The sequence below is a fragment of the Crinia signifera genome, chromosome 4, assembly GCF_055691185.1.
Source record: "Crinia signifera chromosome 4, ASM5569118v1, whole genome shotgun sequence".
Classification (NCBI taxonomy): domain Eukaryota; kingdom Metazoa; phylum Chordata; class Amphibia; order Anura; family Myobatrachidae; genus Crinia; species Crinia signifera.
In genome coordinates, this window is record NC_139220.1 from 262,340,736 (window position 1) to 262,361,663 (window position 20,928).

Genomic DNA, 20,928 nt, shown 5'->3' on the forward strand with positions numbered 1-20,928 from the left:
TTATAGAGCTTGAAATGCCAGTGTTCTGCAGTGGATATCTCCTATATCTGCTGCCGACCACTTTTATACATAAAGGGAACCGTACGTATTGTGGTAAACCTGAGTAAACCAGCAATACTAATATTGATGTGTATGGAGAAAGCCACTTTATGTTACATATGTAGGGGTGCCTTTATTACATGTTTTTGGAGGTTCCCTGAAAAATCTACGTATACTCTAAACTAGAGAAGTGCAGGTTCTGATTTACTCTGATTTGAAAGCAGGATCTTATTGGCTATCAACTGTTAACAACTGTCATGTGATTTGAGATAGCCAATAAGATCCTGCTTTGAAATCAGAGTTAATCAGAGTAAATCAGAACCTGCACATCTCTACTCTAAATGTAACAAGAAGAGATCACAGCAGATATCAATGATATCAGACCAGTCTCTCCATTTCTGACTGCAAACACAGCCCCATAGGTTTCTATAGAAGCTGCTTTGAAAGTCAGATTTACCAAGTTACTATGCTACGGCTATTTTTTCGCAATGTCTATAGGAGAGGTGACCTCAGTGACACACGCATCGGCCGGTAGCCGTGCGTGTGCGATATGCACACCAATGCCGACTCTAGAAGCAAAGTGATAGCATGATCTTGTGATTCCCTGCATTATAGTGCAAGCAGGGGGAATCCTAATGACGTGAATCCCCCCGCACCCCACAGTGGTCGCTGGCATGTTGCCTTTGAGAACTCTCCTGGCGGGATGTGGCACATAGCAGCATGGTTAATAGTGTGAGGAGAGCTGATAGGCTTTAATGAACAGCTGTGTATTTAGGGCATGTTTGAATCCCTGCAGGCTGGGAGACATTCTGACAACTAGATCCAATAAGTTATTAAACTGTTGATATCATTTTTTGCAGTGGTTATTTCTCTGCAGAACCCTCTTCAATCATGTTGGCTTGAACGCTGAAGAGGTTATTTATAATGCGCTAAACTGCAAAATCCCATTTAGAGACTCCGCACGTCCCGCTTGGCTCTAGTGTCTGAAGTTACCTATGGAGTGCATTCTTTTTTTACAACACCCAATGATTAAACACAGTTTGCTTCTAATTATGGTTAACCCTAACATCTAAATAGGTCACATGGACATGAAAGTACTAGGAGTTGTCCAGTTACAAATTTCACACAAGATTTTCTTTTTTTTTAACATAATCTTTTTGTTTATGCTGGCATAAGATTTGACTTGATTTTAAAATTAGGTGGAAGGTTACGGTTAGCTTAGAGCTGTGATTATGAGATCCGCCTGTGCCCCCACATGTAAAAGAAGGACCTTATTCTACTATAGCCCACATAATATAACCTGCCAACATGAAATGTATAGAAATAATACAACAGTTTGCGGGACACGGTCACTTGGTCGACAAGGGGAATGTTGACATGCATTGGGTTGACCACTGAAGGTCGACATGCAGGAAGTTGACATGATTGAAGGACGACATGGGGTTAGGTCGACAGGGACATTAGGTGGACAGGTGGGCTAGGTTGACAGTCAAAAGACATGGGTATTTTCACCTTTTTTCGAGCCGGCATGTGCCGACAGGCGGTATTTCAGGCCCTACCATCCACTAGGGCATGGTGGGAGAATAAAATAGTGTGCCAAGCATATCAAGGCACTGTGGCCAGAGCATGGCAATTGCAGCAAGCCATGCGAGGGGACGCGGTGCACTTTTTCAGTGCCCATGTCGACTGTGTCGACATTCGGAATAAAAAAGACAAAAAAATGTCGACCTTTTGACTGTCAACCTTGCCCATGGCGACCTAATGCTTATGTCGACCTAATGACCCTGTCAACCTAACCCCATGTTGACCTTCAGACATGTCAACATTGATGCATGTCGACCTTCCCCATGTCGACCCTATGACCCATACCCCAATTTGCCTGGGCTAAATGCTTCCTAGAATGTGGATAAACTAGAAATACTGTCTGGGCAGTAGTTTATATTCTGCTGTATAATGTTCCGCAAAAAAAAACAATTTAAGACTGATGAGTTTTACTCTGGTATCTGCTGCTACAGAGACAGGAGACCCAGAAGGAAGCCATTACTTCTCATGCCCGTACTTTATATAAGCAATGCAGCAAAGCCGTGGGTAGTCAATGATAGATTCAGCTGTACAGGGATAGCTAACAGCTGGAGAGAAACAGGTAGCGACAGCTTTCCGATGGCTGATTAATCTTAAAGGCAAATGGCACCCTTTTCCTTCTCATAGTTCACTACACAGCATATGCATTAAATACATACAGGGCTTGATTGGTCTTCTGAACCCAACACATGCAGTTGTGTGCTGGGCTGCAGTGGGGTCAGGGAGGGGCTTAAAGTGCTATTTTTTCTGTATTTTATCCTTAGGGTGCATGACCACACCTCCGGCAATTAGGAAACTCCCCCTGAAAAGTACTCGGTCCCAGACAGGCTCTCTACTGCCCTGCTTGTGGCTGATTCAATCTCTCCCTAATCTGTAGATGTGACATTGGCTATTTTTTTCTTTTTTAAATATAGGTCCCGATTCAGACCTGTTTGCTAGGCTGTGTGTACTTCGAAAAAACACTGCACCCCCCCCTTTGAAGCAAACGGCCGGCAAGTGTGGGGATGGGGATGAATTCAGACCCATTCCAACGAGTCTGAATCGGTCTCATAATGTCTTATCCCGCATATGGTAAGTTATTTATTGGGAGATGGATCTAAAACACATATAGAGAAAGTCCATTAAAAATCTAATAGGTCCATTCATCATCATGAATGGATCCGGTACACATGCAGAAATGCTAGTCTCCACATGTTTTAAGTAACGGCCTATTCCTTTCTATGAGATGCAAAGATCCGTGCAGATTCCAAACCTCCTTCACAGTGATTGGCATGATGTGTAACCTCAGTTTATGCATGAGATTAAATGTGCGTACACACGGTTCGATTCCGCTTTCAATTAGATTTCTATTTTGGCCTATTCGACCTGCTCTTATGTTTTTTCTACTTCTTTTCGATTACCACTATTTTCTATTCAATTTTCCATTCAATGTGCATTCGATTTGCTATTAGATTAACACTGGCTTCAGGCAGGAGATGGACATTGAATCGAATGCTGCAGTGAACACATTAGATGAAAGGTGTGTACACACGCTTCAGTTTGCTTTAGATTCGATGTCCGATTCGATTTTCCATTAGATCTTTGCGTTCAATTTGGCATTAGATCTGTACTTTTGCATTAGATTTCGATATCAAATTCGATATACATTCAAGGTACACATTCGATGTACTGGATTGAATTCGACATTTCCTTGCACAGTCTATTTTTCTTTTCGATATAGAGAAAACGGGAGAGCGCGTTGAATCGAATGCAGATCGAAAGCATCTTAAAAACCATTCGATTTCGATTCTGTTCTATAAGCAAAATCAAATCAAACACCTGTCAAAATCGAAGCATGTGTACACCCCTTTACACTATCTAGATTTGCACTACACAGGAGCGTGCATTGGGATCAAATCTGCATCGAATGTAGAAAAACCATTCGATTTTCTACTCGATTTTGCTACTATAAGTAAAATGGAACAGATAAATAGTGCATATCTCTCAGTTTATATGCTCTGTTACCCTCTAAGAGGCAGAGCGGAGCAGCAATGTAGGTGATCAGAAGAGTAGTGAGTTGTAGGAAACTGCTGGGACCCTGTTATATGTAGTAAATGAATGGATCCCAGAAGAAAGACACTAATATTGGGAAAGGTGAGGATTTACTAAAGGATTTATTTAAATTGAAAAATCTAATTAAAGGGTTTTTGAAAAATAAGGGTGTAGAGGAATTCCATAAGTTACACATAAATACACTGGCTCTAATGGAAAACTCTACAGCTAATATGTCAAATCACTGTCTCCAGCTATAGATAGACGAGAGCAGCACTTAAGGTAATTAATAGATGTCTTGGCTATATACGAATAGCAGGCCGCTGCATAAATAAAGCAAATGATGTGGTACCAAGGGCCTTATTTTGGTTCATTCTTTCTGACAAAATCCTTCTTAGATGGACAAAACCATGTGCACTGCAGGGGGGGCAGATGTAACATGTGCAGAGAGAATTAAATTTGGGTGAGTAATTTTGTTTCTGTGCAGGGTAAATACTGACTGCTTTATTTTTACACTGCAATATAGATCTCACTTTGAAGTAAAACCCCACCCAAATCTAATTCTCTCTGCACATGTTACATCTGCCCCACCTGCAGTGCACATGGTTTTGCCCATCTAAGAAGGATTTTGTCAGAAAGAATGAACCAAAATAAGGCCCCAAGAGACAAACCCCGCCAAAGAACTATTATTGGGAATGGAGAAGTAGGACAAGGTTATTTAAATTCTTGGTTAATAAACATATGAAACCCTGTAGATCTATGTATGTCAGTGTGTTAACAAATCAAAAGCAAGATCTTCCACCAAGGAGGTGGTCATGTATTAATTTCTCAGTCACGCATACAAATCCAAGTGGCCTATAAGTATTGCTAGCATGGGTGTAAAAGGAGACTTCAATGACAGAAAAATAGGTGATTGTTGGTGCACGTTTGGCTTAAAATCAACACAGCGGAACCTGTTAATGTTTCACAATAAACAGTGTCTCTAAGGTGACGCTGGTATGGAGGTCAGAATAAAAACATCATCAACAAAAGATTGTTATATCTGCGTATTAATAAAACATGTAATCAAAGCAGGTGAGCAACTGACTGCAGGTTTCATCCTGTGGAATAAATTGTGTACTCGCACCTGGCAATGAACGTTTGTGACATCGGTAGCGCAAAGCCCTGAGTGCTTGTTCCCAACACTGAGGAAACTAGGGGAAACAGTATGTAATGATATGGGGCACATTTGCTAAGGTTTGGGTGCATTCCTTCCCTTAGGAGACAATGTCGATGCTAATCATTATCTTCACCCACTGGATATGCCCCATCCACTGGCAACATGAGGTCCTCAAGAGCTCAACCCAATTATGTGCAAAGGGGAGAGTTTCCAGTGCAACGGCGTAGAAACATTGGCAATGACACCGCATCCTGACCCGGTCGTGGCCTGATCTCACTGTGGGCACAGAATTATGAAGAAAACTCTGAATCCGGAGGTACTGTAAGTGCAGCATCCAGCCAAATTTACTCACTGTCATGGGACTCACACCTAATGTCGAACATTTCACTTCCATTATCCATACTTCTTGTCCTTCCCGGTCAATATATCTGACCTCATCAATTATTTATGGAACATCGTGGAACCTTGACTAAAGGTGCCCATACATCTGAAGTGCATTTCCCGATTCCCCGATTGATATGATTGGAAACAGGGAAATTTTGAATGTTAAAAATCCCAGATTTGCAGATCCCTTTAAATTTTGGGTCAGGATCCCCAACTCAAATTCAACATGTTAAATATCCCCGATTCCCTGATCTAGGTGTCAGGTGATTTGGGAATTGCAACAATCTGTTGCACATCTAGGGGGGCTTTAATACAGTGCTTTCCACCATCATCTACAAGTCAATGTAGTAACGTCTTTGTGGAACACTGTAAATGGTGTCTCATCTGTCATGCACAACTGTAAGCGCAATGCCATACTGTCTACATGTGGTATCCAAGCAGCTTAAAAATACATTTTATAATGATGTTAAAAAAAGTTTGCCACTACATGATTTGTTGATGCACTAAACCTGGAAAAGTGATCAAATGGAGAGTGATAAACTACCAACCAATCAGCTCTTGTTGTTTTTCACACCGAGGGCGGGATGTATTAATATACATCGTCACCCTTTGCCGGCTGTCTGCCGCGATGCCAGCGCATATGTACTAACATATGCGGCTGGCATCGCGATGCGGTGACGGAGCCCCCCCCGTGATACCTGTACTCTGGTGTGCGGGGGGTCTCCGTCACCTCCCTGCCGCCTGGCTCTCCCCTCACGCCGGGGACAGCTAAGCAGGCTGTCCCCGGCACCTCCCCCTCCCCCTTTGCAGCCGGAAGGACGTCCGGCTTCGTTACTAGGGGGAGGCAGGGCTTACCATCCGGGTCCAGGAGGACCTGGACCAGGTAATCCAGAGGGAGGGGGAGAGGGGGGTCGGCGGGTTTGCGGTGGAGGCGTCGGGCGGTGAAAAGAAGCCCATAGGCTTCTATACGGTATCGCCACCCAAAGGTGGCGATACCCTTCCCTGCGTTAACGAGGCGGCGGGGTTTTAATACATAGGAAAATGCGGTAAAACGGGGGTTTTACCGCATTTTCCCCATAGTACATCAAGTCCCCAGCCTTTAATATGGCAGTTAGGTGCTAATACTTTATCATTCTCCATTTTATCACTTTTCAAGCTTAGTATATCTGGCCAATTATATTGAACTAGTAAGCCTGCGCGAAGCGAATGCTTCGAAAGCTAGCCTGCTACCTTGTGATTGTGCATGTGTGAGAAAAAAATGTAGTTTCACTGGCTGCCAACAGATGGCAGTGTTTCGGAAACACAAAAACGGACACTAGACACACACACACACACACATATATATATTTAATAGAAAGAAGCTATATTTAGTAACAATTATCTACAAAATTCTGAGAATCAATCAGAAAGATAAGGTTGCACATCCACATTCATGATAATGTCTCACACACAAACACATACTAATTATGGGGTTTATTCTAGTTCATTCTTTCTGACAAAATCCTTCTTAGATGGACAAAACCATGTGCACTGCAGGGGGGCAGATGTAACATGTGCAGAGAGAATTAGATTTGGGTGAGTTATTTTGTTTCTGTGCAGGGAAAATACTGACTGCATGATTTTACACTTCAATATAGATCTCACTTTGAAGAAAAAACCCACCTAAATCTAATTCTCTCTGCACAAGTTACATCTGCCCCACCCGCAGTGCACATGGTTTTGTCCATCTAAGAAGGATTTTGTCAGAAAGAATGGACTAGAATAACCCCCTATGTCTCACACACACACACACACACACACACACACACACACACACACATGATATGTCAAACCCATTCATGATCACTGATCACTTCATCCTAGAGTCACCATCAAAAACCAAATAATGAGTTGGTGCATACCAGTAGAGAGAGGGGTAAGACAAATATATTTTTAACAGACAACTCTGCCTTTAGTGTAATTAAATGTTCCTCGCTCTTGAAGAAACTTGGGTTATAGTACTGTAAGAATGAAAAACAGCTACCAATTACCAATTGGGGCAGTACGGACGAAGCAATGGTTAGCATTACTGCCTCACAGCGCTGAGGTCATTGGTTCGATCCCCACCATGACCCTAACTGTGCGGAGTTTGTATATTCTCCCCATACTTGCGTGGGTTTCCTCTGGGTACTCTGGTTACCACCCCCAAACAGCAACTTTCTTCCCGCCAAATTGCGAGGGGATTGCGGTTACGATTTTTGGCACTATTTGGCCTTACATATGCTCGCTACGATCCATACACATGCACTTTGGATAATCAATAGGATTGCGAATTTGCACAATAGCACTCCGATCTGAATAACCCCCATAGGCTCGGTAATGATGGGTAACCCTCTGTTGCCTGCGTGTACTGCACATATGTTATAATTACAATAAAGTCTGCGAAAGGTGGGAAATGTTCTATAAATGTAATTTGGAATAATATTAGCATAGTACTCCATGTTCCCGAAAAACCTCTTTACCCTAAATCCCTTTGACCCTAAGATCCAAAAGTTCTACACAGATCTGACTTTGGTGTATGGGACCAATCTGTAAAAACAATAATCATCATTGTTCTAAAAAAGGTTTATTTAATTTTAGGACCTGTTGAGCCCATCTTTCTGCGTCCCACCACAGCTGCATTTAGTTTTGGCAGCATCAGTGTGACCTTGTTGTATTTATAACCATGGATCACAATGTAAGTTAATGGATGTCTTCAGAGATGGTTCTTGCAAATTATATATGTGCTGCATGGTGACAAGTCATGGGACTGCAATAAACACAGGGGATTGCAGTAACAAGAGAGATCAACAAGAATAAAGTCTTGTTTTAAATCCTAAGTCTATAATAATATGCTTAATGTAATGTGACATGAAGCAGGGGCGTAAGTTCTCCCAAGCTGTCCGGGGGCAAGATATAGTTTGGTGCCCCCCCCCCCCCCCCAAAAAAAGTCAGATCAACAGATAACCGTTTTCAAGATCACTAAATCAGATCCTGAAAACCTTTTTATGATCTTAAAAATGGATATTCAAAACCGAAATGTTGATCTGACATTTATTATCCAGTTACCAGTGGCAGCTCGTACCTTATTGGGGAGGGAGGCTGCCTCTGGCCACAGGCATGGCGATTTAGGAACCCCCCTCCCGCTGTCGCCGCCGCTGCCCGTCCCCGGCGCCTGTGGTGTGATGACAGGTGCCGGGACTGGCGCATGCGCAGTACAAACATGTGTACTGCACATGCGGCTAGCTTCTATGGGCTGCTTGGGCAACAGCCCATAGAAGCAATCTTGGTCCCGGTGCCTGTTCAATACCAATGACAGAGTACGCAGTCCCATTGGGAGGAACACCTCCCAATGGGACTGCCTTTGTGACTGGCGGGTCGGACTTCCAATTGGAGGTCATAGCCAGTCACAGTGAAGCCAGTGCAGTCTCACAGACTGCATCTGGCTTCACTACAGTGGCAAATTTTACCTGGGGGGGCTGCAGCCATGCAGCCCATAGGTAAAAACCGCCACTGCCTATTACTGTTTTAGACCCTTGAGTGCCACTCCTGCCATATATATATATATATATATATATAGATATATATATTTATATCTATATATATATATATATATATATATGCTTATACTGATTGTGGGGTGGTCTGGACAGGTGCGGCTGTCTGTGTATGGGTGGCTGAACGGGTGCTGTTATACGTGATCACAGGGGGGGATTGGAGCCGAATTCAATCCTGATCGCAAAAGCGAAATTATCAAATGGGCAAAACCGTGCTGAACTACAGGTGGGGCATATGTAACATGTGCAGAGAGTTATGATGGGTACACACCAGAATGATTTGGGCTCAATTCCCCCAATTTTGATATGTCTTACGACTGTATGTAAAAAGAGCAAAATTGAACCTGTTTTCAATACGATTCCGATCTGCTGCAAGCCCATGCCGGTCGTAGGGTCGGTTTGGAGATTTTACCTGCACTAAAGGTCCCTTAATCCGACTCCGATCGGGTGTCGTTCGGATGCACATCGTGTGTGTTTTTGAATGTAAAACCATCGTACGACTCTAGTCCTGCCCATTATTTAAATTTCAAAGGGCAAGATGGTCGCATGATGTACTGTGTAAACACATGAAACACCAGATCTGGCTGTCTAACAACCATCGCGATCGTGAACTGTCTAACAATCATCTTGGTCGTTCTGGTGTGTAACCTACATTAGATTTGGGTGAGTTATTTTGTTTCTGTGCAGGGTAAATACTGGCTTCTTTATTTTAACACTATACTTGTAACAGTGCACATTTTTACTGTTTCAATAGTACTTTTTATCATACTATCATACTTCTACAGTACAAGTATATGGTCCATAAAATTAAACGCTTACAGGGAATTTATTTTTCATTTATTTTGATGAAGTGCCGTAGAAATGGAGTCCTCATAGCCAAAAACATTGCTTATTTCCCCTTGGTCCCCATAAAAGTATTTAGGAAAATTAGTGACGTTGCTCTGCCGTAATGCTCAGCGATATGACAGAGAATGAAATGGAAGGTGTCCATTTATTATTTACTGGGCCTTTACCCAATAATTGTCAATTCATTACAAGTTAACTAGCGCTGGCATGTATTAAAAAATACATGCATGGACAGGGTTGCAGCTGGAACCTGCTCCTGTGATGTGTAAAAGTTAAATAATCCTGTTAGTGATCACTTTACCTTCATTTGATAGCGGCCGCCACACTACTCCCCATGCGCACTCTTCTGACTGCACACGCAAAATGGAAGCGATCCTTTCGACCTTTCTCCCAGTCCTTTTTTGCAATTTGTAGCCTATAGGCATCTTCACATTAGGGATGGCCATTGACCATCAATGATTCAAACTTCATGGTTTATGGCCAATGTCGAATACTTTTGCCATCAATGGGGGAGAAACATGATGGTTTCCCTCCATCAATGGCACAGCAAAACCGATGTGGTTTTTTTTCAAGGTGTCAGAGCATAGCTCCGCCCCTGACAACCCTGAAGCCCCTACATTCTGATTGGCCCACGGGCAATTTAGTCAAAGAAAATGGAAGAGCATCGATAGCTAAAACTATCAATGGTTATCCATCATATAGTTTAATAATATTGATGGCTGGTGGCAGTATTGCCATCGATGGCAACCATCATCAGTACTTCAGATTGTTTTCCAGAGGTTTTTGAATTTGGTAAAAGAGCAAAAACTGGACTGCAGTAGATATCGGAGATGTGTATCAAACAGGATTGTGTATCTGAAATGCATTGTCAGTGTATAACCAGCCTCACGGAAACTAAGGACCATATTCTGATTGACTCGCAAGGCTGCGAATTTTATCCAAGTCCACCAAATGCTACTCCCGCCCACAGTGCTGTGTGCGAGCAGCCGGTAATGATCAATTCACAGTGGCTGCTCCCACCAAGTGGCGAAGCGAATGGACCAGAATAAGGTCCTAAAGCACCATGTAAGTTGCTGGAGCTATATATAAAGAAATTTGAATAATTATTAATGTTAATAATAGGTGCCCATGTTATTGCCTGGCGTGCTATGTACAGTATGTATCACTACTGTGATGACAGTATGTAGCAGGAGCACAACCGGCCTATCCAGCATTTACTGGTAAATGATAAGAGTGCTGAATATAAGGGTTTGTAACAGGATTTGCATTGGCTGAGCCCAAGTCCTGATTTCTGTGTGATTAAAGCACACCGACCAGAGTAATGACTTCCGGGAACTGAAATTACAGATAATTATAATATGCAAATGAGGTTACATTTCAGTTTCGTTCAGAACACGTTGTAGAAAGATTTAGTACTCGTCTAACCCTACGTGATGGATTTTGTGCATTTGCAGATAACAATGTGCAAGTAAGGTTTTATCATCCGTTCAGCTATAGACACGCATAGCACAAAGTGCCTGAATGTATCCTAGCTAAATTCTCCAGAAACTACAGAATGATCGGTAGTCACTATGTCATACCTGCCAACATTCACAATGGTCAAAGAGGGTCAATTATGGATTAATGGTGAAATACTGTGTTCTACATTGGAGACATTCCCACATATTGGGAGTCTGAAATACACATTAACATAAAACTGAACTTGCAATCAACAGCTGTGGGCTCTGCAAATCACCAACAGCATACAAGATGCGGATGCCTAATACAGCAGTGACTATATAATAGGACACAGACAGACAAACATGAAGAGTCCATTGATACACATACAGCAATCACAATGAAACAAGGGATATAGCAATCACCATGAAACAAGGGACAGCATGGAAAAGTTCAAGGAAGGAGGAGGATATCATCACAGGGGGTATTCAGCGCCTTTGGAAAATATAAAATCATATAATGTACTAGCTGTTCATAAATACCAGTTAAGAATACTAGTGATACCAGTTAATAATATAATAATTGGATGCAGTTAAATTGCAATATGGGGGCATGTTTTAATTATAATACACCACCAATAAGCATATGATAATGAAAAAAAAATTCATGTACAGTACTCTAGCTGCTACTATTGATAATGATATAATAAGATGTACCTAAAGTATACTAATAATATACAGTAGTAATCTGCTTGGCTGTCACTGTGCAATACATTCCTTAGCTAGATACTACAATATAACATAACACAGTAGTTGTCTCCCACCACAATCACATAAAGAAGTACTGTAAGTGAAAGCCAGAATTTATGAAACAAAATATTCAATTACTAGAACATGTTCCCGTCATCACAGATGCCAAGGTTGTACAAAGTTAAATCCAGATTTGGCCGTAAAATGTCACTGCAGCTTATTTAGCTCATTGCTGTTCCTCATCATCTAGTCTGCCAGCATTCCCCCAGTTATAGCTGTACACTACCCTCCCTGCTTGTGCAAATGTGTGCAAGAGAATCTCTGAGCACATACATACACACACACACACACACACACACACACACACACACACACTATACATCTAAGGACATACAGGAGCTTATGCATCAGGTGTCAGGAGCAGCAGAATATGCAGCAAGTTTACATGTGCCATAGAGGAACACACACACACTGAAACCTATTGCAAGTGTCTCTGTCCCATATTGCTAGCTGCAGCATATGCCCACAGACCATTGCCCTTACCATTATTTACAATAAACCAGAATAGGGAAAGTACTTCTAAACATAAGAAGGCATCAGATGAACTCACTGACTTCCAGAAACATTGCAGGGAGCGAAGCTGTGTCTTGTGCAATGTTACCACCGGTGCCTGGGGCTGCAGCATCGTGTCTGGTGCTTGGTGGGAGAGTGCTGCAGCAGCATAGCCAGGAGCAGGCAGAGGTGACCATTAGCAGCACACCATGTATTTGCCACTAGAAATGGGATAGTTCCAACAATCTATCTGTCCCTAATCATTTATTTTTTATTTTAGTTATTTATCAATGTTCCCAACTTTGAGAATAATAATAATAATAATACCACTACTTTTCATGGAGCCATACAGTCCGGGGATGTATAGCTTGCCATTATGTGTAAGTGATCATTAAGTGCAGTCTTGTAATCACTCACCTTGTCCCACTCCTAGTGCCATTGGGCAGATGTGAGCTGCTCTGTCACCCAGCATGTGGCAGGTCTCCCAGTCCAAGCTGCATGGCCAGCGATGCTCGTGTCACACGGCCACTACCTGATCCTCCACATTAGCATTAGCACCCGCATTCTGCGCATCAGGCAACTTTACTCATCTTTACATGTAGCCCAATCATAGGGAGAGAGGAGCTGGGCTACTACCGTAATGCACGGTATATGGGAGCACTCTGAGCATTACCATCTCATGTTATCTTAAGTTTGCACCTGGTGGTCATCTCTCTCTCTCTCTCTCTCTCTCTCTCTCTCTCTCTCTCTCTTCTCTCTCTCTCTCTCTCTCTCTCTCTCTCTCTCTCTCTCTCTCTCTCTCTCTCTCTCTCTCTCTCTCTCTCTCTCTCCTTTTCTATAAATGAAGGGAAGACTTTAACATTAAGTAATGCTTTGTCTCTCCTTTCTTTCTGCAACTGAAAGATCTAGTGCGTGCCCTGTACTCCAGACTGGGACCTTATTCTGGTGCACACGCAAAGCTGTAAATTTTGCAGCTTTGCGCGTGGTTTAAACGGCATCTGCGCAAATGGCCGCCCTCCCCCCCTCACACACTGAGTTCCCTAGCACGCGTGGAAATGGGTGTTTCGCATAAACATCCATTCGCTGCTTGCGTGCAGAGAGGAAATCATTCGATGGTCGATTACTATCAAATGATTTCTACAGCGCTCGCAGATGTAAGTCATCTCTCTGGTGTCTTACATCTGTCTTACACTGGTCATTCCCATGTGCACAGCCCTTCAACGACACCGCACCCGACCATACTGCTAGGTCCGAACGGGATGGCGAACAAGTGGTTTGCCGGGCCCACGTGCACCAAGCAGCTGCACATGTGCAGTCGCTAAACATCGCTCCCCTGTGCGAACACGCGGGGGAATGATCTAATCAGAATAACTTCCCTGGTGCTCATTTTCCATCTGATCCTTTTAAAATCCCTTTGCAGCTGTTAGCGCTGACCCTTGTTGACCGCAATGCCAGCGGGAAAGTGCGGTCTCTAGCTCATCGGCTACAATGGGCTACTGACATCTCAGAATGGCGGTAGCCCATGATGTGATGCAATGCTGTCCGATATTGATATATCACACAGCATCACATCCCCCATAGAAACTTATGGGGGATGTACCTGCCGGCAGGGAAGGAGGGATCGCAGTATTTATCGGAGATTCCTGCTGCTCTCCCTCCACTATATATATGCAGATTTGTGGCTATCTCAAAAATGATAAGGGAAATTAGCAGTAAATATTCAATAGTAAATGGGCCCCTAAGGGTCTAATTCAGACTTGATTGCTGGGCTGCAAATTTTTGGAGCCCTGCGATCAGACATACACCACCCAGCCAGGGGGAAATCCCACCAGTGCAAGACTGCAAATTGATAAGCGGGATTAGCGATTAGCTGCAAACCCAATCGCAAGCCACTCACCACTGAATGATTTTTCCCCTGTGTGCAGTATTTGTGTAGCCCAGGAATTAGTTGGCGGCTGCGATAGAATCAGTCGGATTGGGGCTGGAGCTGACATCACATGACTTACTCTCAAATGGCCTCACGTACTCCGGGCCGTATCGATAATCCCCTAGCCTGTGAATTTGCAGGTCTGCATTAGGCGCTATATGTAAGTCTGATTTTGGGGTTTGCACTTGGGAGTGATGACTGCAAAATGCCTCCGGAACGGTTCTATGAAGGCACTTTGCAACCCGGAATTTGGTACATTTCCCATCACATCTCATAGCAAAATGAGTGAAGATTGCATACTGTAATAGATGATGCACTGTTGATTTACAGCAAAAAAAAACTCAATAATGCAAGAAAAGGCAAATTTAGTGATGGGCAATTTTGCACCTTGTGCTGCCCCCCCACCAAAATAGTCTGCGGATCTGCAATGGGATACATATGGATGACCGTCAGTATATATTTACCCTTCCCCTGCCTCCCCCTAATTCTAACCTTCCCTGCACACAACCTAGCCCTACCCCCCTCTTATAGGTGCCTTAATCTAACCCAGATCCCCATAGCCTTACCCTAAGTCGTCGTCGTCCCCATAGTGCCTAAACCCAGCCCCCCGCTCCCCACATACCTACCGATCGGATGACAGCTGTCACTATTCTGACTACGGCATACCGATCCATTCAATGTTCTGATGGTAGTCAGGACGCCGGTGACGGTATGCTGAACTCCAGAATCCTATATTATTGAACATTCCCTATGTACATTTTGCAGTATATGTTTCATACAATGTGAAGGTATGACTTCATTGCACGCTCCTAACTGCTTTATGAAGCTTTAAAGTGTTCCGCAAACTGTGCTAGATATATGCTCACACAAATCCATGCAGCTTTTCCATTATGAGTTAGCTTTGCTTTGTACCAATTCATTATATTGATAAAACTTCTAACAAAGACATCTTTCATCTACCTTTTATTGTCCTTCAAGTAATACTAATTAAATATTGCTCTGTCTGTAATAAAGAGCTCATTCTATACTTATTGCACAGGCAGATCTGTGGCTGCATTCATGAAAGACAATTTCACATATTTACAAAAGGAAAAAGTAAGAGGAGTAATTAAAATTCAAGCAAGTAAAATGTCATAAAGAATGCATTAAAAATAATAGTTATCGCCTTACTGATAATGAAAGCTGTCCACTTATCTGTTTATCTGTCCTACTTCATGTGATCTCTATTTCATTTTGGGTTATATAACTCTGCAGTAACAATGAAACAAATTATCATTTTAAAACAATATAGTTTTCTAGCTGGGTACACCTTTGATGTTACTGTTTCCATTTCCTTCATCCCATCTTAAATTAACTTATATGCTTAGTTCATTTTATACGGTATTCGGAAGGCGCTGATCAGCTACTTTTTTGAAAAGAATAGATTGTGCACACCCGTTTACGTTCTGATTCAAAATATAATATACATTTATTTAAACTTTAAACTAACAGATTGTTCTAAAAATACATTCTAAGCAAGATTTCCAATTATTTTTAATTTTTCTCGTAAGATCGAATTATTGTATGATAGTCTTTCTGTGAGAATTCAAAGACTCAATGCGTTTCATCTTATACAGGACTTCATCAGGGATCTCTTGTTATTAGTGTCACACTGGAATCACTTACACTTAGCAGTCCTCAATATACTTAAAAGGATCACATGTTATCGTATGGCATAAACCATCATTGATATAGTATAGTAAGGTGAATATGACTTTTTCCAATAAGGGATTGGAGTCCCAAGAGTTTTTTTTTTCTTTATAAACTTTTTCATGATAAAACTATCATGTTGTTCAGATCTGCTGCAGATGTTACAATTTTCTATATAAGGTGGTTTGGTCAGACGAGTATCTCAATAGTATCGAGTATCTCTTGTGTCTCCTTCCTGTAGTGGCAGATCACTTGTGGGTTTTACTCCTTAGATATGCTTTTTTAAAAACCACAGAGATATACAATAATTGCCAAAAATGTTTCTAAATACAAAAAACCTTATATAATTAGAAAGTAATGGTAAGTTACTGTTCTAGTACAGATAAACAATTCAGTCACTTGGATACAAAGTTGAACAAATTTATTTTAAAATTAATGGTATAAAATATATGTTTCAAAATTCTGATAACAGTATCTAAATAGACAAGTCAGATATAAACATAAAGGAATCATGAGATATAGCTTAACTTATCAGTAGGTATGGACTGATGCCTCTTTCCCACTGCAGCTAAAAAATGGTAAATTGCCGATTTTCAGCGCAATTTACCGTTTTAAGGCTGCAGTGGGAAAGTGCCAGAGTTGAAATACCATTTAAAGTTTAATGGTATTTCAACCTGTTTTTAAAGCAGAGTCCTACACGTTAAAATAACGTTTAAGAGGCCTCTTAAACGTTATTTAGCCTCCAGGCAGTCCCAGTGCCTGATGAGAACTAGTAGTTCTCACTTTGTGCATGTGTAATGAGTGCACGTGCATAATAATGAGCCGCTCATTACATATGTGCATATGTAATGAGCGGCTCATTATTATGCACATGCACTCATTACATATACGCAAAGTGAGAACTGCTAGTTCTCATCAGGCACTGGGACTGCCTGGACCCCGCATGGACCCTGCATGGACCCCCGCTGCCTCCCCACTGCCCTGCATCCCCGTGCAGGTAAGTACAAGGGGAGGGGGGGTGGGGGCACAGGGCAGGTACGGGGGGGGGGTTAGGCACTCTTTACACTTGGGGGGGAGGGATTAGGCACTCTTTACACTGGGGGGGGGGGGTTAGGCACTCTACATTTTACACGGTTCACTGCAATGGGAATGGTACTTAAATGGTATTTAAAACGGTAATCTGCTGCAGTGGGAATGCTAATACCGTTTTAAATACCATTTAAGATTACCAGTACTTTAAACTGGTCTGCAGTGGGAACGCAGCATTAATCAATGGGGTGAAACCAACGCCTCCAATGCCTCTCCATGCACGGATGTGGAACATATTGTCGACACTACTTAGGTCGACACCGTTGGGTCGACAGGTGGCAAGGTCAACAGGTGTCTAGGTCAACATGGGTGAAGGTCGACAGGTTGCACGGTCCACATGGGACAAGGTCGACATGGGTTTAGGTCGACACAGTGTTAGGTCGACACGGGTTAGGTCGACAGGTCGGAAGGAGAAGTGATAAAGTGCCTGGTACTTTATCACCGGCCAATCAGCTCCAAACTGTCCCTTTTTAAACACAGCCTGTAACTTAACTGTGAGGAGCTGATTGGTTGGTGATAAAATACCAGGCACTTTATCACTTCTGCTCCGTTATCACTGCTTCATACATCTACTCCATAGAGAATTATCTACCAATCAAGTAGACCCTTATGACTTTGTAAAGATTTTTAAAAAATGCACCTACAGTATATGCCAATAAGTAATGTTCTAACTCAATAAACACAGAAGATACAAAGGCTTCAGTAATTCACCATCAAATCCAGATTTTCACCTTTTGGAGTGGATTAGGAGAGAATCCTGTTTTACGATTTGTAGGTATTTGTGTGGTAAAACCTTTGTTACAAAACCAAATCCAAGTCCATATCTTACCGAGCTACAGATGTATCGAGGAATCCATGAAAACACATTTGACCCGTTCTCAGCCCCTTAGGGGTTAAATTTTGAAAAATCCCTGCTTAGTGGGTGCTAATGTCCTGCAAAATACGCCCTCAATTTCAGTTTTCTAGGTCCATTGGTTTGGGCTGGGGGCGTTAATGTGCCAGAACATTTGTTTTTATTTAAGAACTCATTTGATAGTATAATTAGTCTTAGACAATGGTCCTAACGTCAACAAAATGTGGCATGCAGAATACATACTGCCCACGAATAAATTATCAATTATTATGTTAATCTAGAAAAGCATATCAGATCCATACATTGGGAATCTGAGGGAAATCTTTATTAGGATTATATAGGGGAAATCAATGCAGCATGATGTGCTGAAGGCTGCACACATATTAGCCATATACAGTAGTGCCAACATTGCAGGTTTAACAATGAAGGCGGGTGTGATTTGCCATTCCATAAACATAAGTCATCATGGTACTCAAATGCACTGATCACCCTATATCAGGGGTTCTCAAACTCGGTCCTCAGGACCCCACACAATTCCTGATTTTCAGGTCACCCGGCAGGTGCCTTTATTACTCACGGAAACTTTCAACAGAACCACAGGTGGAGCTAATTATTTCACGTGTGATTCTGTGAGGAGACCTGCAAAACATGCACTGCGTGGGGTCCTGAGAACCGAGTTTGAGAACCTGTGCCCTATATAAAGGGAGTTTTGTGTATTAAATTGGTGCATTGCCCATGGGGTACAGTATATATAGTGTCACCCGAAGGGGATGAACTGTACAGAACCACTGGTGAAACCTATTGAGGCATCACATATGGTGTAATGGTTAGCATTACTGCCTCACAGCATTGAGGTCATGGGTTCGATACCCACCATGGCCCTAACTGTGTGGAGTTTGTATATTCTCCCCCTGTTTGCATGGGATTTCTCCAGGGGTTCTGGTTTCCTCCCACAATCCAAAACTGTACTGGTAGGTCAATTGGCTTCCAACAAAACTTAACCCTAGAATGTCTGTGTGTGCATGGGTACATGTGGTAGGGAATATAGGGCTTAGATGCTCTAAGCTTCAAAAGTAATAAACTGCCAGCCAATCAGCTCCTACCTCCCATGTTACAGACTGTGTTTGAAATATGTCAGGTAGAAGCTGATTGGCTGGTGGTTTATCACTCTCCATTTTATCACTTTTGAAACTCATTGCATCTGGCCCATAGATAATAAGCTCCACTGGAGCAGGGACTGATGTGAATGTTCAGCTGTACTCTGTAAAGTGCTGCAGAATATGTGTGCGCTATATAAGAAACTGTTAATAAATAAATAAATAATCAAATAAATAAATAAACCTATGGTTCTGTCTGCAGACTGCCACCAGGGAGAGTGTGTATACTGGACCTTATTCTGGTTCACATGCAACGCTGCAAAATTCGCAGCGTTGCTTGTGGATAAAATGCAGCCCGCTGCTCGCTGCCCGTCTCTCTCCCCCCTGGCTTGCCAGGTTCCCCGAACATGCATCTATTCGCAGCCTTGGGTGCGGGGGCCAAATCATTCGGTGGTCAGCGACCATCGAATGATTTGGAAGGTGCATGCAAACCTAAGACACACTCTGGACGGGCAGCTGACGTCAGCTGTCTGCCCCCAGCACCCACGTCACTGCCTAATTCCATGGGAATGCTCAGTATTTTCATGGGAACACCTATGAAACGCTGGGCGTTCCCTTGGGTGCAGCCCGCCGCCGCCACCCCACACCCCAGCCCGCACTGCTAGGTGCGAACAGGACGAGGAACTAGTAGTTCGCCGTGCCCGCTCACAACCAGCGTATGCACATGTGCAGAAATGCGCATGCGCAGAAGGAACACATTGCTCCCCAGCGCGAACGAGCGGGGGAGCGAATGCACCGGAATAAGGCCCACTGTATGTTGCATGTTAAATACTCTGCATGTAATATAAATTGCATACATTAGTTTATTGGCCAGTCTGTTCATAGTGCACTGATTGAGATATTTATTTTACACAAATGTGTTATTTCAGCAGTCCTTACAAACTAAGATCACCCAGGAAATGAATAGAGGGAATGTAGGGGTGCGGTGGCTTTACAGCCAGCACTTACACCACACAGACTACATTGCTTCTACATTGGTTTGATTTATTAAACTTACATCATAGCATTTTCTAAAAAAAAAAAAGTGATTTAAGAATCCATAGACATACCGGTAGGAAGAATTCAATTCAGCGGACTAGATGTGATTTGCCGTTCTAGAACAGAAAATCATGTTCATCCACATTGCAAATTTTGCCTTACACCCCATAAATGTGCATAGTAGGTCTTGCTAGCAAAAGTATTGGCCCATTATACAGTATAATCCAGCCTTTATGTATTTATTTATTAACAGTTTCTTATATAGCGCACACATATTCCGCAGCACTGTACAGAGAATATTTGAACACTCACATCAGTCCCTGCCCCAGTGGAGCTTACAATCTATATTCCCTACCACATGTACACGCACACACAGACATTCTAGGGTTAATTTTGTTAGGAGCCAAATAGCCTACAAGTATATTTTTGGACTGTGGGAGGAAACCGGAGTACCCGGAGGAAACCTACGCAGGCACGGGGAGAATATACACAGTTAGAGCCATGGTGGGAATCGAACCCATGACCTCAGCCCTGTGAGGCAGTAAATGCTAATCAATACACCATCCGTACTGCCCTAATTTTTAAAACAAATTAAGTGAAAAGATGCTTTACTGGAAAAAATGGACAAAAGGCTCTTCATAGATATATACACTAGAGGGGAGGGGTCAGGGGGTCAGAGATGGAAGATTGACAGACACAGGGAGGTAGGAAAGGTTAGAGACAGATATATAAACACACATATAGGGAAGGAAGGAGACAGATGTAGTCTGAGGAGTTTGGGGTCAGGACAGAAAAACACTGGGCTTGGAGCAGGATCTGAGATTATCATACAGATAGCACCTCTTTATATGATTATTTAAGTAAGTAGCAATTAATATGTGC

The 20,928-nt window shown here is 42.6% G+C and overlaps 1 protein-coding gene across 2 annotated transcripts in view; it reads right to left on the reverse strand.

Annotated features, from left to right (window-relative positions):
* The window catches only part of ADRA1A (adrenoceptor alpha 1A), a 110,672-nt gene extending 97,619 nt beyond the window's left edge, over positions 1–13,053 (reverse strand). The window contains exon 1 of one of the 2 annotated variants that reach the window (XM_083184468.1): positions 12,771–13,053. The gene's annotated coding sequence lies outside the window, so the exon portion shown is untranslated. Of the gene's footprint in view, positions 1–12,411; positions 12,484–12,770 lie in introns of those variants that run through there. The other variant, XM_083184469.1, reaches the window with a different exon arrangement.
* Between the last annotated feature and the right edge of the window lie 7,875 nt (positions 13,054–20,928).